This window comes from Arachis hypogaea, chromosome 15, assembly GCF_003086295.3.
Source record: "Arachis hypogaea cultivar Tifrunner chromosome 15, arahy.Tifrunner.gnm2.J5K5, whole genome shotgun sequence".
NCBI lineage: Eukaryota > Viridiplantae > Streptophyta > Magnoliopsida > Fabales > Fabaceae > Arachis > Arachis hypogaea.
Window position 1 is genome coordinate 94,232,285 of NC_092050.1, and position 15,649 is coordinate 94,247,933.

Below are 15,649 nucleotides of genomic sequence, written 5' to 3' on the forward strand. Positions count from 1 at the left end.
TATGTGATGATTGATGTTCCATTTTGGGCTTTGAATTGGTTTAGTATCTCATAATTGCTCATTGCTTGATTATTGCACGCTAAGTGTTCAACGAAATGCACATATACCATTTTGGCTCAAATTAGCCATATATTTCTCCATTTGGTGCTCCTTCCTCATTCACTTGCTTTCCCTTAAATGCATTGAGTCTAACTTGTGTGCTTAGAGTTGATACTTGCCAATTAGATATCATTGAACATGACTTACTTTTTATTATGGATGCTTGAGACCACTCTTCTCATGCCATTGCATGCATTACTCCCTCTTGCATCCCATGCCAAGTGTTATGACCCTTGCTTTTACATCTACCACGGGCATTACAATTCCCTTGCATGTCTTTTGTGAAATCGATTCTTGGGTTTAATGTTTTCCTTCTTTCTCTCCCTTTTTAGGATGGCCACCAAGAAAGGCAAGGAGATAGCTCCAAGGAAACTGGCCGCAAAGAGGGCACCCCAAAAATCAAATTCTAAGGCACATTCTTCAATAGGAGCCAAACCCCTATCGAAGAAAGGAAAGACACCCACTCCTATTGATGAGAATGACAAGGGCAAGCCGGCGAAAGATCCTTCAAGGTTCCCTAACCGCTTCTATGAACTTATGTTCCCCTCCATAGCGGTAAGGAACTATCACCCCGAGCATCTACTCGCTCCGCCGGACAAGGTTGCTCCTTATATTTTGCCCCGTATTGAACAGCGAGGATGGAAGTTTCTTTTGCAAAAACCAAGAGAAATCAACCTCTCTTGGGTGAAAGAACTTTATACTAACTACCATCTTCCCTCTCTTCAATCGGTTTACATGCGCCGGAAGCAAGTCTCAGTTTCAGAAGAGGCTATTCAGCAAGTGCTTAATGTCCTACCAGTGCCAAGTGACATGGATGGCTACCAAGAAGTCTTACGTCAGCGTGAGAAGTATGGATTCAACTGGGACTCGATTCTCCGAGTCATTGCTGAACCAAAAGGATTTTGGATCCATGGTCGACTCCGGATGAGGCCCCCCAAGAGCATTGACGCTCACTTCCTCACTATGGAAGCTAGAGCTTGGGCCCAAATCCTATCCCACTATGTACGGCCTAGCACCCACAAGTCGTCCATCACGGTGGACCTTGCCTTGCTTGTTTGGTGTGTTCTCACAGAGAAGCCGGTGAACATTCCGCCTCTTGTCAAGCAAGCGATGAGTCAAGTTCACGACCGGGGTAATTTGCCATTTCTAGCATTGGTGTCTGACTTAGTTGCTGCTGCGGGTATTTCTTGGGAAGCCAAGGATAAGAAGATTATGGTTCCGGCTAAGGGCGATGTGGTCCCAAGCGGAAAATACCTACACCTTCCCATGAACAAACCAAGCCTCGACATGGCCCCGCCACTTCTTTTTCCTTCTAGCTCATCATCACCACCACTGAGATCCACACATCAAAGGATAGAAGATCTTCACCGGAAGCTTGATAGATATGAGCGGCGCAACCACCGCCGATATACTTACATCAAGACGCTTCTGGGTTTTGTTACCCCTAGCATGGAGGAACCCGAAATATTCACATCCACCTCAAACCCAAGTGATGGGAGCTCTGATGAAGGGGATAGTGAAGGCTCCGGTCCCGACCGTCCCTTGCGTAGTATTCGTAGCATGGAGGACCGTGCTAATTTCTAAAGTGTGGGGAGGTCGTCTGACCGATCTCCATGGGTAACGATCTCTTCCCCTCAATACCCATGGATTTATTTTTCTTTTTATATATTGCATGTGTAGTTAGTTTTGCTTGTAAATACCCTTTGCATGATAGTTAGTTTCTATAGCGTTACTTGGTCAAAACAATAACTTTCTTTCCAAGAAACTGTTTTCTGGGTGACCTACCAAAAATTCTGAAAATTTTTGCAGTAAACTTCCTTTAAGAATGTATTTTGGAACATAGTAATTGAGCTAAGGACACAAGCATGAAAGTTTTGAGCCTATTGCATGGTTACATCTTTTAACCATTATTTCCATTCTTGTGTGCATATCTCTCTCTCTATGAGTGTGATCCTTGCTTTGTCTGATTCTATATGTCCATTGCTTTGTGTATGAATGCATTTACATGATTGAGGCTATCAATTCAATAGTCACTTCTCCCAAATAGCCTTAACCCTTATATCTACCATTGCTAACCAATTTTGAGCTTTTGATAAACCCTTTTGTTCTTAAATAGAGCACATCAACAACCCTAAGTGAAAAACCATGAATGTCCCTGAATTTGAATCTTTGATTGGCTTAGGTAAGTTAGGATGTGTAGCATTCAATTAGGAGGGTATACTTGGGAAATTTGGGTAGATATGTAGGTATATAATTGTAGTGCAATTGAAAAATTCTAGGATTTTGGGAACATGCTCATGTGGCAGATGATTAAACTGTATGCATTGACGCTTGGGTTTACAAAGAAATCCCAAGAAAAGAGGATGCTTAAAAAAAAGAAGAAAAAAAGCAATGAAATGGGACAAAGACGCCCCGAGATAGAGTAATAAAAACAATGCATATGGGTGTGAATTGAAAAGAATGCATGAGTATGCGAAAAGGGTAAAATTCAAGGGTAGCTAGGAATATATTGTAGTTGTATAGGTTGTTCTATGTGTCTAGTAGATCCTAGGTTGATCAAGGACTCAAATTTTAAACCCACTTGACCATATACATCCTTACCTTCACCCTAGCCCCGTTACAACACATGAATAAGACCTCATGATACTTGTAAGCATGCATTAAGTAATTGTTGATTGTTAGATGAAAGACAAATCTTGGAAAGCATGATTAGGAGGAGATTGAGTGACGAACCCTAGACACTTGAGCGAATAGAGCGGATACACTTCCGGTGAGGGTTCGATGCTCAATGTTTGTTCCCGGCTTTCACAAGCGTTCGTTTAGCAAGTCATATGCACTATTTAGTGATATTCAATTTAGTAGGATTCATAAATTGCATACTATTTTCACCCTATATGCTCACATGTATTCTTGAAGGATAGATTTACTCTTGACCAAGTAGATAGATTATCTTACATTAGTTGCGTGCATCCACTTAGGTAGTTTGCATTTCATAAAACCTTTCTCACCATGATCTTTGGTGTTTTCATTTTAAGCATGAGGACATGTCTGGTTTAAGTGTGGGGAGATTTGATAAACTCCAATCGTGTGGTTTATCTTGTGCTTATTTTGAGGGATTTTATCAATATTTCTCACACTTATCCAGAAGAAATGCATGGTTTTGTGTTTACTTCCCAATATTGCTCTATGATGTAAAACATGCTTATTTTGCCTTAAAATTTCCATATTTTAATCCTCTTCTATTGCCATTCGATGCCGTGATGTATTTGTTGAGTAATTTCAGGAATTATAGGGTAAGAATGACTTAGAAGAGAGGGAGAAAGCATGTACAAAAGGGAGGAATATGAAGAATTGAGATCTTGGGAAAGCAGCATCGGCGCGCTCGCGTACTTTATGCGCACGCGTGGATGGGATGGGCTGGAAGCAGCGCGCAAGGATGGACGCATCCGCGCGAATCAGGAGATTCTTATCGACGCACACGCGCACTTGGCACGCACACGTAGATCGCAAGAGCAATCGGCGCACGCGCACGCATGGCGCGCATGCGTGGAAGGCTGCACGTGACCTCGTTAAAGGAAATCGTGCCTGGAAATTTATGAGGCTCATTAGGCCCAATTTCAATCTATTTCTGCATGGAAAAAGACCCAAGGATGCTAGGGGAAAAGGGGGGATCCCTCATTTTTACACTAGGACATAAATTTTAGTTAGTTTTAGGTTCTTTGTTGTTCTAGAAGGAGAAACCCTTGTTCCTCTTTAGACCTAGTTTTAATTTGATCTTCCCTTGTTGATTTGTGACTTGGATCGTGTTAATTACTAGTTTTAATTGTTCAATTTGAATTTCTTGTTACAATTTTGCTTATATCTTGTGATAGTTTATGAATTCTTGTCAATTCTCATTTTATACCTATTTCATGAATGTTGTAAATCTTGACTTGTTGATGTTACATTGATGATTTCTATGTTTAGTCTAGTAGTTTGGATGATTGTATGTTGATAATTGTTAGTGGGTATTTGTAGAATTCAATTTAATTGCTATTTTGAACATGCCTTTTGTTAGTGCTTACGAAGTGTTTGATGAATTGTTTACTTTCATTATGGAGTAGTCTTTTTCACTCTTGGCCTAGGTCAAGGGAATTGGGTGAACTTGAGTCATTGGGTCTAATGGATTTGATGATTTGGGAGCCCTAGGTGGTCAATTTGATACTCATTGACGCCAACCCACTACTAATCTAATTAGTAGGTAGGTTGGGACTTATGGGTTGATGTGATCAGGGCCATTTGACGTACTTCAAGTCTAGGGGTAGATATCACGTACTTAAGACTTTGAGAGTAGATTTAATGATCTTGGTTTCTTATAATTGTCAAGGTATAGTTGTTAGACAAGGATGGTGATCCCAATTCCCGAACCTAGCCAAGAGTTACCTTTATTATTCATACTTGAAATCAACTTTCTCAACCAATTGCTTTAGTTGTAGTTTCTTGTTTGGGTTACAATAGAATTAAGTGGAATGTTGTTTATTCATTGAAAGTGCTTATGTTTTGCTTAGTTGATTGAATTAATTGTTGCATTTTAAGATTACTTGTTTGTTAAGATTCTCATTTATTTTCATGCTTATAACTCACAACCCCGGATTTCTAAGCAATGTCGAAGCACATGATTGCCCATTCCTTGTGAGACGACCCGAGGTTTGAATACTTCGGTTATTTCTATTGGAGTTGAACTTGTGACAACCAAATCCCTCTTCTAAATTTGACCCCCGAGGATTCTTGTTGGTAGAGCTATACTTACAACGCGGTTTTCTTAAAGAGAATCTTTACCAATACATCCTTGGTGCTTGCCTTGTCAGTTATCCTTTACCAGGTAGAGGAAAGTCAAGCAAGTTGGAAGTATATTTCTATTCACAAGTTCTAATCCTCTCCCTTGGGAAGGATTAGTGTTAGTGACTAGAGGGCGATCCAACAATAAACCCAATTACAATTTTACTCTTGAGCATTCCAACTCAAGGTTCTCCTTTCAATCAACTCCCAATCAAGTTATGGAACTACTCGCTCATTATGAATGTAAACTTCACAAAATAAGAAAGGGAAATAAAGGAAGACATGATAAATAATAATAATCAAAGAGACCAATTAAAAATAAAAATAATTCTTGTATTAATAAATTCTAAAAATAATCCAATAGTAATTCTGAACAAATTAAGGATATGAAAGAGTAAGTAACAAGTAAGGAAAACAAACTAGAATGATGAAGTCTTGGCGGAGGTAATAACTCTTCTCAATATCCCAATCCAAAAAGCAATAAAAAAAAAATCCTAAGAACTATGAATGTGTAGAGAGAAAACCTAGAGGAGGAGTAAATTCAGATCTAAAAACTAAAAATCATGCGGAATGAATGTCTCTCCGTCTCTACATGTTTCCTGGCTCTAGTCTGCTTTTCTAGGCTAAAAACAGGGTCAAAACATGGCCCAAAATCACCCCCAGCAAATTCTATGAATTCTGCAAATCGCGCACGTCACGCGATCGCGTCATCCACGCGGTCGCGTCATCCAGCGTTTTGCCTTGCCACGCGTGCGCGTCATCCAGCATTTTGCCTTGCCACGCGTGCGTGTCGTCCACGCATTCGCGTCATCCGTGCAGTTTCCAATCCGTGCGTTCGCGTCAGGCACGCGAGCGCATCACTACGATTTCTCCATTTCGTGCGGTCGCGTGAGCCATGTGTCCGTGTCACTTCTCGCTGGTCATCTCCTTAATTTCTTGTGTTCCTTCCATTTTTGCAAGCCTCCTCTCCAATTTCCAAGTCATTCATGCCCTATAAAGCCTGAAACACTTAACACATGGATCACGGCATCGAATGGAATAAAGGAGAATTAAAATACATAATTAAAAGTCCCTAGGAAGCAAGTTTTCAACCATGGAGTAATTTTGGGAAGGAATTGTAAGTACATGCTAATCATATGAATAAGTGGGTAAAGATTTGACAAAACCACACAATTAAACACAATATAAATCATAAAATAATGATTTATCAAAGTACACCAATTTGCAGTGAATGAGAGCTTCCCCGATGAGCAGTTGATGATGATCCAAGAAGCCCCTTGGTTTGCGGACATAGACAATTTCAAGGATATTGGGGAACTACCAACCAACATCAACAAACACATGAGGAGAAAGCTAGTCAAAGATGCTAAACACTACATTTGGGATGAGCCCTATTTGTTCAAAAAATGTGCTGATGGGATCTTGAGAAGGTGTATTTCCCATGAAGAAGGGCAGGAAGTACTTTGGCAATGTCATGGCTCTGCATATGGAGGCCATTTTAGTGGGAAAGGAACTATAGCCAAGGTGCTACAATGTGGGTTCTATTGGCCAACCATGTTCAAGGATGCAAAGGAATTGGTATCAAGATGTGATGAATGCCAAAGGCTGACAATCTACCCAAGAAAAATGAGATGCCACAGAGGTTTATAATGGAATTAGAATTGTTTGATGTGTGGGGAATTGAATTTATGGGAACTTTCCCATCCTCCTACTCAAACAATTATATATTGGTGGCTATAGATTATGTGTCAAAGTGGGTAGAAGCCATAGCCACAGCAACAAATGACAACAAGGTTGTGATGAGCTTCTTGAGGAGGAATATCTTCAGTAGATTTGGAGTTCCAAGAGCCCTCATTAGTGATGGAAGAACACACTTCTGCAACAGGCAACTTGAAGCACTCCTCTCTAAATATGGAGTGAAGCACAAAGTGGCAACTCTGTACCATCCACAGAGCAACGAAAAATAATTCAAAAGAATTCTTGAAAAAACTGTTGGAAGATCAAGAAAGAATTGGTCTAAAAAGCTGGATGATGCCTTATGAGCCTACAGGATAGCCTTCAAAACACCCATTGGGATGTCTCCATACCAATTGGTGTTTGGAAAGGCTTGTCACTTACCAGTTGAGCTTGAACATAGAGCATTCTGGGTTCTAAAAATGCTGAATTTTGATGATCAAGCTGCTGGAAAAAGGAGGCTAATGCAACTCAATGAACTGGAGGAATTCAGAAATCAAGCATATGAGAATGCAAAGATCTACAAGGAAAACACAAAGAGGTGGCATGATCAAAAGATAGCAAGGAGAGAGTTCATAGAAGGACAGAAAGTGTTGCTGTACAATTCAAGACTTAAGTTCTCCCTAGGAAAGCTTAAGTCTCGATGGTCTGGACCCTTCACCATCCTCAAGGTGTCACCTTATGGTCATGTAGAGCTTATGGAGGACAAAACACAAAGAACATTCACTGTGAATGGCCATAGACTCAAGCATTACTTAGGAGACTCACTGGATGAGAAGAGAGTGAGCTACCATCTCAGCTAAAGAAGGAAGAACGTCAAGCTAATGACGCTAAAGAAGCGCTAGTTAGGAGGCACCCCAACACTTTATATCCTTTTGATTTACTGCTTTCTTAGAAGTAGCTTAAAATTGTCAACTTAGGTAGTTTAAGTCTCAGTTTAATATTGTTATTTCATTGCTTTCTAAAGGTAGATTATAGGTGGTAGATTAGGAAGTTTGAATATCAGTTTTGGTAGTTAGAAAATCTTCAATTCATTTTCTTTTTCTCTGAAAGTGCAAATTGATGAATAGAATTACTGATGATGGGTAATTGGGCTGAAAACTAGCTAAAAAGCTAAGTTTGGTGTGGCCACCAACCCACTTAATCTAGGCTTACAACCATTTGAACAAATTAAATTTTGGGAAGTAAGCCCAGAGATTAAGTTTGGTGTGGCCACCACCATACAAAGATCACCTAGCAAGCCCAATACCATTCAAGTTGAAAGCATTTAATAAATTGGTAAGCACATGAAAGTTGGTTTTAATTGTGTTTGGAAGGAGTTAGAAGCAAAAGAATGTGAAAGGAGTAAAGTTAATTCACCTTATGAACACATTAAAAACCTAATGATGAACCCAATTTATTATATGTAATGGGATTAAGTTTGGTGTCCCAAGGGACACTCATCAGTTGCAATTTTATTTGCTCATAATAAAAGGAATGTGAAGGATTCTTTTGTCATTACTGATGGGGTTTCGGTTTTATTTTTCAGGAGAGAGAATGTGGTGCACGAAATTGTGATTCACACTTCTCATAACTCCGCACAACTAACCAGCAAGTGTACTGGGTCGTCCAAGTAATACCTTACGTGAGTAAGGGTCGATCCCACGGAGATTGTCATCTTGAAGCAAGCTATGGTCATCTTGTAAATCTCAGTCAGGCGGATTCAAATGGTTATGAGGTTTGGATAATTAAAAGATAAATAAAACATAAAATAAGATAATGATACTTATGTAATTCATTGGTGGGAATTTCAGATAAGCGTTTGGGATGCTTTGTTGCTTCTGAACCTTTGCTTTCCTATTGTCTTCTTCCAATATGCGTGCTCCCTTCCATGGAAAGCTGTATGATCCTCTCGGATGAAAAATACCAGGTACGGTTTCTGCACGGCTAATCAACTGTCAGATTTCTCGTCTCGAATGAAAAATACCAGGTACAGCTACCGCACGGCTAATCATCTGTCGGTTCTCACTAGCATCGGAATAGGATCTCTCTATCCTTTTGCACACTGTCACTGTGCCCAACATTCGCGAGTTTGAAGATCATCACAGTCATCCCTTCCCAGATCCTACTCGGAATACCACAGACAAGGTTTAGACTTTTTGGATCTCAGGAATGCTGCCAATTGGTTCTAGCCTATACCACGAAGGTTCTAATTTCAGATTCGGATGCTCTGTTGTCAGGAGAGACAATGCGAATCACAAAATCAGAGACCCAAGAGAATATACTCCGGCTGTCGTCCAATGACTACGTTGAACATCATGTAGACCACTTGTGGTTGTCAGGCACGCGGATCTTGGCTAAGCGAGTAACGAAGATATTGGGTGATTGTCATGGGTCACCCCTTCATTCTGACTTAACTAAATTAAATATGAGAGTATATCTTAGAGAAGAAGTAGGCGTGAATTGAAAGAGAAACAATAGTACTTGCATTAATTCATGAAGAACAGCAGAGCTCCACACCTTAATCTATGAGATGTAGAGACTCCACCGTAGAAAATACATAAGAGAAAAAGATCTAGGCATGGCCGTGTGGCCATCCTTCAAATGTTCCATAAGATGATAAAGTATCAAAAAGTCTGTGAATACAATAGTAAAAAGTGCTATTTATACTAAACTAGTTACTAGGGATTACAGAAAATAAGTAACCAAGTGCAGATAGTGCAGAAATCCACTTCTAGGGCCCACTTGGTGTGTGCTTGGGCTGAGCATTGAGCTTTACACGTGCATAGGCCATTCTTGGAGTTAAACACCAGCTTGGGTGCCAGTTTGGGCATTTAACTCCAGTTCTGGTGCCAGTTCCGGTGTTTTACTCCAGAAAAGGGTCTTTGGCTGGCGTTTAACGCCAGTTTGGGCCATCAAATCTCGGGCAAAGTATGAAATATTATATATTTCTGGAAAGCCCAAGATGTCTAATTTCCAACACAATTGAGAGCGTGCCAATTGGGCTTCTGTAGCTCCAGAAAATTCACTTTGAGTGCAGGAGGGTCAGAATCCAACAGCATCTGCAGTCCTTTTTCAGCCTCTGAATCAGATTTTTGCTCAGGTCCCTTAATTTCAGCCAGAAAATACCTGAAATTACAGAAAAAGACACAAACTCATAGTAAAGTCAAGAAATGTGATTTTTGCATAAAAACTAATAAAAATATAATAAAAAGTAACTAAAACATACTAAAAACTATGTAAAAACAATGCCAAAAAGAGTATAAATTATCTGCTCATCACAACACCAAACTTAAATTGTTGCTTGTCCCCAAGCAACTAAAAATAAAATAGGATAAAAAGAAGAGAAAATACAATAAATTCCAAAATTATCAATGAAGATTAGCTTTAATTAGATGAGCGGGACTAGTAGCTTTTTGCTTCTGAACAGTTTTGGCATCTCACTTTATCCTTTGAAGTTTAGAATGATTGGCATCCATAGAAACTCAGAATTCAGATAGTGTTATTGATTCTCTTAGTTCAGTATGTTGATTCTTGAACACAGCTACTTTTTGAATCTTGGCTGTGACCCTAAGCATTTTGTTTTCCAGTATTACCACCGGATACATAAATGCCACAGACACATAACTGGGTGAACCTTTTCAGATTGTGACTCAGCTTTGCTAGAGTCCCCAGTTAGAGGTGCCCAGAGCTCTTAAGCACACTCTTTTTGCTTTGGACCACGACTTTAACCGCTCAGTCTCAAGCTTTTCACTTGACACCTTCACGCCACAAGCACATGGTTAGGGACAGCTTGATTTAGCCGCTTAGGCAAGGATTTTGTTCCTTTGGGCCCTCCTATCCATTAATGCTCAAAGCCTTGGATCCTTTTTATCCTTGCCTTTTGGTTTAAAGGGTTATTGGCTTTTTCTGCTTGCTTTTTCTTTTTCTTTCTTTTTTTTCTTTATTTTTTGCAATTTTTTTTATTTTTTTTTGTAAGCTTTGAGTTTTTTACTGCTTTTTCTTGCTTCAAGAATTAATTTTATGATTTTTCAGATTATCAATAACATTTCTCCTTTTTTATTATTCTTTCAAGAGCCAACAATTTTAATATTCATAAACTTCACTATAAAAAATATGCACTATTCAAGCATTCATTCAGAAAATAAAAAGTGTTGCCACCACATCAAAATAATTAAGCTAATTTCAAGATAAATTTCGAAATTCATGTACTTCTTGTTCTTTTGCAAATAAAGAAATTTTTCATTTAAGAAAGGTGAAGGATTCATAGGACATTCATAGCTTTAAGACATAGACACTAGACACTAATGATCATGTAATAAAGACACAAACACAGACAAAACAAAAAGCATAGAAACCGAAAAACTGAAAAATAAGAACAAGGAAATTAAAGAACGGGTCCACCTTAATGATGGCGGCTAGTTCTTCCTCTTGAAGATCTTATGGAGTGCTTGAGCTCCTTTATGTCTCTTCCTTGCCTTTGTTGCTCCTCCCTCATGGCCTTATGGTCCTCTCTAATTTCATTGAGGATAATGGAGTGCTCTTGGTGCTCCATCCTTAGTTGTCCCATGTTGGAACTCAATTCTCTTAAAGAAGTGTTGAGTTGCTCCCAATAGTTGTGTGGAGGAAAATGCATCCCTTGAGGTATCTCAGGGATTTCTTGATGAGTGGGCTCTCTTGTTTGCTCCATCCTCTTTTTAGTGATGGGTTTGTCCTCTTCAATGAGGATGTCTTCCTCTATGACAATTCCAAATGAATTGCATAGGTTATAGATGAGATGAGGGAAGGCTAACCTTGCCAAAGTGGAGGGCTTGTCTGCCACCTTGTAGAGTTCTAGAGGTATGATCTCATGAACTTCTACTTTCTCTCCATTCATGATACTATGGATCATTATAGCCCAGTATATTATAAGTTCAGACCGATTGCTAGAAGGAATGATAGAGCATTGGATGAACTCCAACCATCCCCTAGCCACGGGTTTGAGGTCAAGCCTTCTCAGTTGAACCGGCTGGACTTTGGAATCTCTCTTCCGTTGAGCTCCTTCCACACAGATATCCATGAGGACTTGGTCCAACCTTTGATCAAAGTTGACCCTTCTAGTGAAAGGGTGAGGATCTCCTTGCATTATTGGCAAGTTGATGCCAACCTCACATTTTCCGAACTGAAATCCAAGTAATTCCCCCGAACCATTGTGAGCCAATTCTTTGGGTTCGGGTTCACACTTTGATCATGGTTCTTAGTGATCCATGCATTAGCATAGAACTCTTGAACCATTAAGATTCCGACTTGTTGGATGGGGTTGGTGAGAGCTTCCCAACCTCTTCTCCGAACCTCACGTCGGATCTCCGGATATTCACCCTTTTTTAGCATAAAGGGGACTTCAGGGATCACCTTTTTCTTGGCCACAACTTCATAGAAGTGGTATTGATGGACCTTTGAGATGAATCTCTCCATCTCCCATGACTCGGAGGTGGAAGCAATTGCCTTCCCTTTCCTCTTTCTAGAGGTTTCTCCGGCCTTAGGTGCCATTAATGGTTACGGAAAAACAAAAAAAAAAGCAGAGCTTTTTCCCACACCAAACTTAAAAGGTTTGCTCATATTCGAGCAAAAGAAGAAAGAAAGGAGTAGAAGAAGAAGAAATGGAGGAGATAGAGGGGAGTAGTGAATTCGGACAAAGGGGTTTGAAGTGTGTATGATGTGTGAAATTGAAGGTGGTAAGGAGGGGTATTTATAGGGTAAGAGAGAGGGGGAATTCGTGTAAGAGGGGGTTGGATAGGGAGGGAAATGTTTTGAATTTGAATGGTATTTGGGGAAGAGTGTTATGAAGAGGTGTGAAGAGGAGAGAGAGTGAATTGGGGTAGGTGGAGATCCTGTGAGGTCCACAGATCCTGAGGTGTCAAGAAATTCTGTTCCCTGCACCATTCTGGCGTTTAAACGCCCTTTGCATGCCATTTCTGGTGTTTAACGCCATCTCTGCTACCTTTTCTGGCTCTAAACGCCAGGCTGATGCCTATTTCTGGCGTTTAACGCCCACTAGACACCCTTTTCTGGCATTAAACACTAGTCTGTCTGCCAATTATGGCATTTAACGCCAGCTAGACACCAGACACCCTTTTCTGGCATTTAACGCCAGTCTGGCTGCCAATTCTGGCGTTTAACACCTAGAATGCTGCCAGACTGGGCGTTAAACACCCATTCTGCTATCCTTACTAGCGTTTAAATGCCAGTAAGCCTGTCCTCCAGGGTGTGCTATTTTTGATACTATTTTTGATTCCGCTTTAATTCTGCAGCTATTTTTATGACTTCACATGATCATCTACCTAAAGAAAACATAACATGACAATGGAAAACAAATGTCTATAATAAATATAATTAAATAACATTGGGTTGCCTCCCAATAAGCACTTCTTTAATGTCAATAGCTTGATAGTGAGCTCTTAGAGAGCTTCACAGAGACTTAGAGCTTAATGGTGGCCTCCCAATACCAAGCTTAGAAGTTGAGTGTGGGGGCTCTATTTGACTCTGTATTGAGAGAAGCTTTTCATGCTTTCTCTCCATGGTTACAGAAGAAGATCCTTGAGTCTTAAACACAAGGTAGTCCTCATTCAATTGAAGGACTAACTCTCATTAGTCTACATCAATCACAACTCTTGCTGTGGCTAGGAAGGGTCTTCCAAGGATAATGGATTCATCCTCATCCTTCCCAGTGTCTAGGATTATGAAGTCAGCAGGGATGTACAGGCCTTCAACCTTCACTAAGACATCCTCTACAAGTCCATAAGCCTATTTCATTGATTTATCTGCCATCTCTAGTGAGATTCTTGCAGCTTGTACCTCAAAGATCCCTAGTTTCTCTATTACAGAGAGTGGCATGAGGTTTATACCTGACCCCAGGTCACACAGATCCTTCTCAAAGGTCATGGTGCCTATGGTACAAGGTATTAAGAACCTTCTGGGATCCGGTTTCTTCTGAGGTAATTTCTGCTGAACCAAGGCATTGAGTTCATTAATGAGCAATGGAGGTTCATCCTCCCAAGTCTCATGACCAAATAACTTGGAATTCAGCTTCATGATTGCTCCTAGAAACTGAGCAACTTCCTCTTCAACAATATCTTCATCCTCTTCAGAGGAAGAATACTCATCAGAGCTCATGAATGGCAACAGTAAGTTCAGTGAAATCTCTATGGTCTCTGTATGAGCCTCAGATTCCTTTGGTTCCTCATTAGAGAACTCCTTAGTGGTCAGTGGACGTCCATTGAGGTCTTCCGAACTGTAAATCACTGCCTCTATAGGTTCGGTCACTTTGGATATATTGATGGCCTTGCACTCTCTCTTTGGATTCTCTTTTGTATTGCTTGGGAGAGTACTTTGAGGGATTTTAGTAACTCTTTTACTCAACTGACCCACTTGTGTCTCCGGATTTCTAATGGAGGACCTTGTTTCAGTCATGAAACTGTGAGTGGTCTTAGTTAGATCAGAGACTATGGTTTCTAAGTTAGAGAGGCTCTGCCTAGAATTCTCTATCTGTTGCTGAGAAGATCATGGAAAAGGTTTGCTATTGCCAAACCAAATTTTCCCACCATTATTATTATTGAAGCCTTGTTGAGGCTTCTATTGATCCTTCCATGAGAAATTTGGATGATTTCTCCATGAAGGATTATAGGTGTTCCATAGTATTCTCCCATGTAATTCACCTCTTCCCTTACATGATTCTCAGGGTCATAAGCTTCTCCATCAGAGGAGGCTTCTTTAGTACTGCCGGATGCAGCTTGCAATCAAGTCAGATTCTGAGAAATTATATTGACTTTCTGAGTCAATATTTTGTTCTGAGCCAATATGGCATTCAGAGTATCAATCTCAAGAACTCCTTTCTTCTGAGTCATCCCATTATTCACAGGATTTCTTTTAGAAGTATACATGAACTGGTTATTTCAACTATTTCAATGAGTTCCTGGGCTTCTGCAGGTGTTTTCTTCAGATAAAGAGATCCACCAGTAGAGTGGTCCAATGACATTTTGGACAATTCAGACAGACCATCATAGAATATACATAAGATGCTCCATTCTGAAAGCATGTCAGAAGGACACCTTCTGATCAATTACTTGTATCTTTCCCAAGCTTCATAGAGGGATTCACCTTCCTTCTGTCTGAAGGTTTGGACTTCCACTCTAAGCTTGCTCAACTTTTGAGGTGGAAAGAATTTGGCCAAGAAAGCATTGACCAACTTTTCCCAAGAGTTCAGGCTTTCTTTAGGTTGTGAGTCCAACTATATCCTAACTCTGTCTCTTACAATAAAAGGGAAAAGCATAAGTCTGTAGACCTCGGGATTAACCCCATTGGTCTTAACAGTGTCACAGATTTGCAAGAATTCAGCTAAGAACTGATGAGGATCTTCCAATGGAAGTCCATGAAACTTGCAATTCTACTGCATTAGAGAAACTAATTGAGGCTTAAACTCAAATTTGTTTGCTCCAATTGCAGGAATTGAGATGCTTCTTCCATAGAAGTCAGAAGTTGGTGCAGTAAAGTCACCAAGCACATTCCTTGCATCTCCACCATTGTTATTATTTTCGGCTGCCATGTCTTCTTCTTTTTCAAAAATTTCTGTAAGGTCCTCTCCAGAGTGTTGTGCTTTAGCTTCTCTTAGCTTCCTCTTCAGAGTCCTTTCAAGTTCCGGATCAGCTTCAACAAGAATGTTCTTATCCTTGTTCCTGCTCATATGAAAAAGAAGAGAACAAAGAGAGAAGAGGAATCCTCTATGTCACAGTATAAAGATTTCTTTATGTGAGTAGAAGAATGGAAGAATAGAATGAAGAAGGAAGAAGAAGAAATTCGAACACAGAGAGAGAGGGGGTTCGAATTATTAGATGAAGAGAAGTGTTAGTAAATAAATAAATAAATAGAAAGAGATGAGGGAGAGAGTGTATTCAAAAATTAATTAAAATAAAAGAAAAATATTTTTGTTTTTATTTTAATTATTAGTTAGAATTTGAAATTTAAGAAATAAAATAAAATAAAA

At 39.8% G+C, this 15,649-nt stretch overlaps 1 non-coding gene across 1 annotated transcript; it reads left to right on the forward strand.

The window, feature by feature from the left end:
• The first annotated feature begins 14,698 nt into the window (after positions 1 to 14,698).
• Positions 14,699 to 14,806, forward strand: LOC112752735 (small nucleolar RNA R71). Its single transcript, XR_003177155.1, has one exon. It is a non-coding gene; the product is annotated as a small nucleolar RNA R71 (small nucleolar RNA).
• The last annotated feature ends 843 nt before the right edge of the window (positions 14,807 to 15,649 follow it).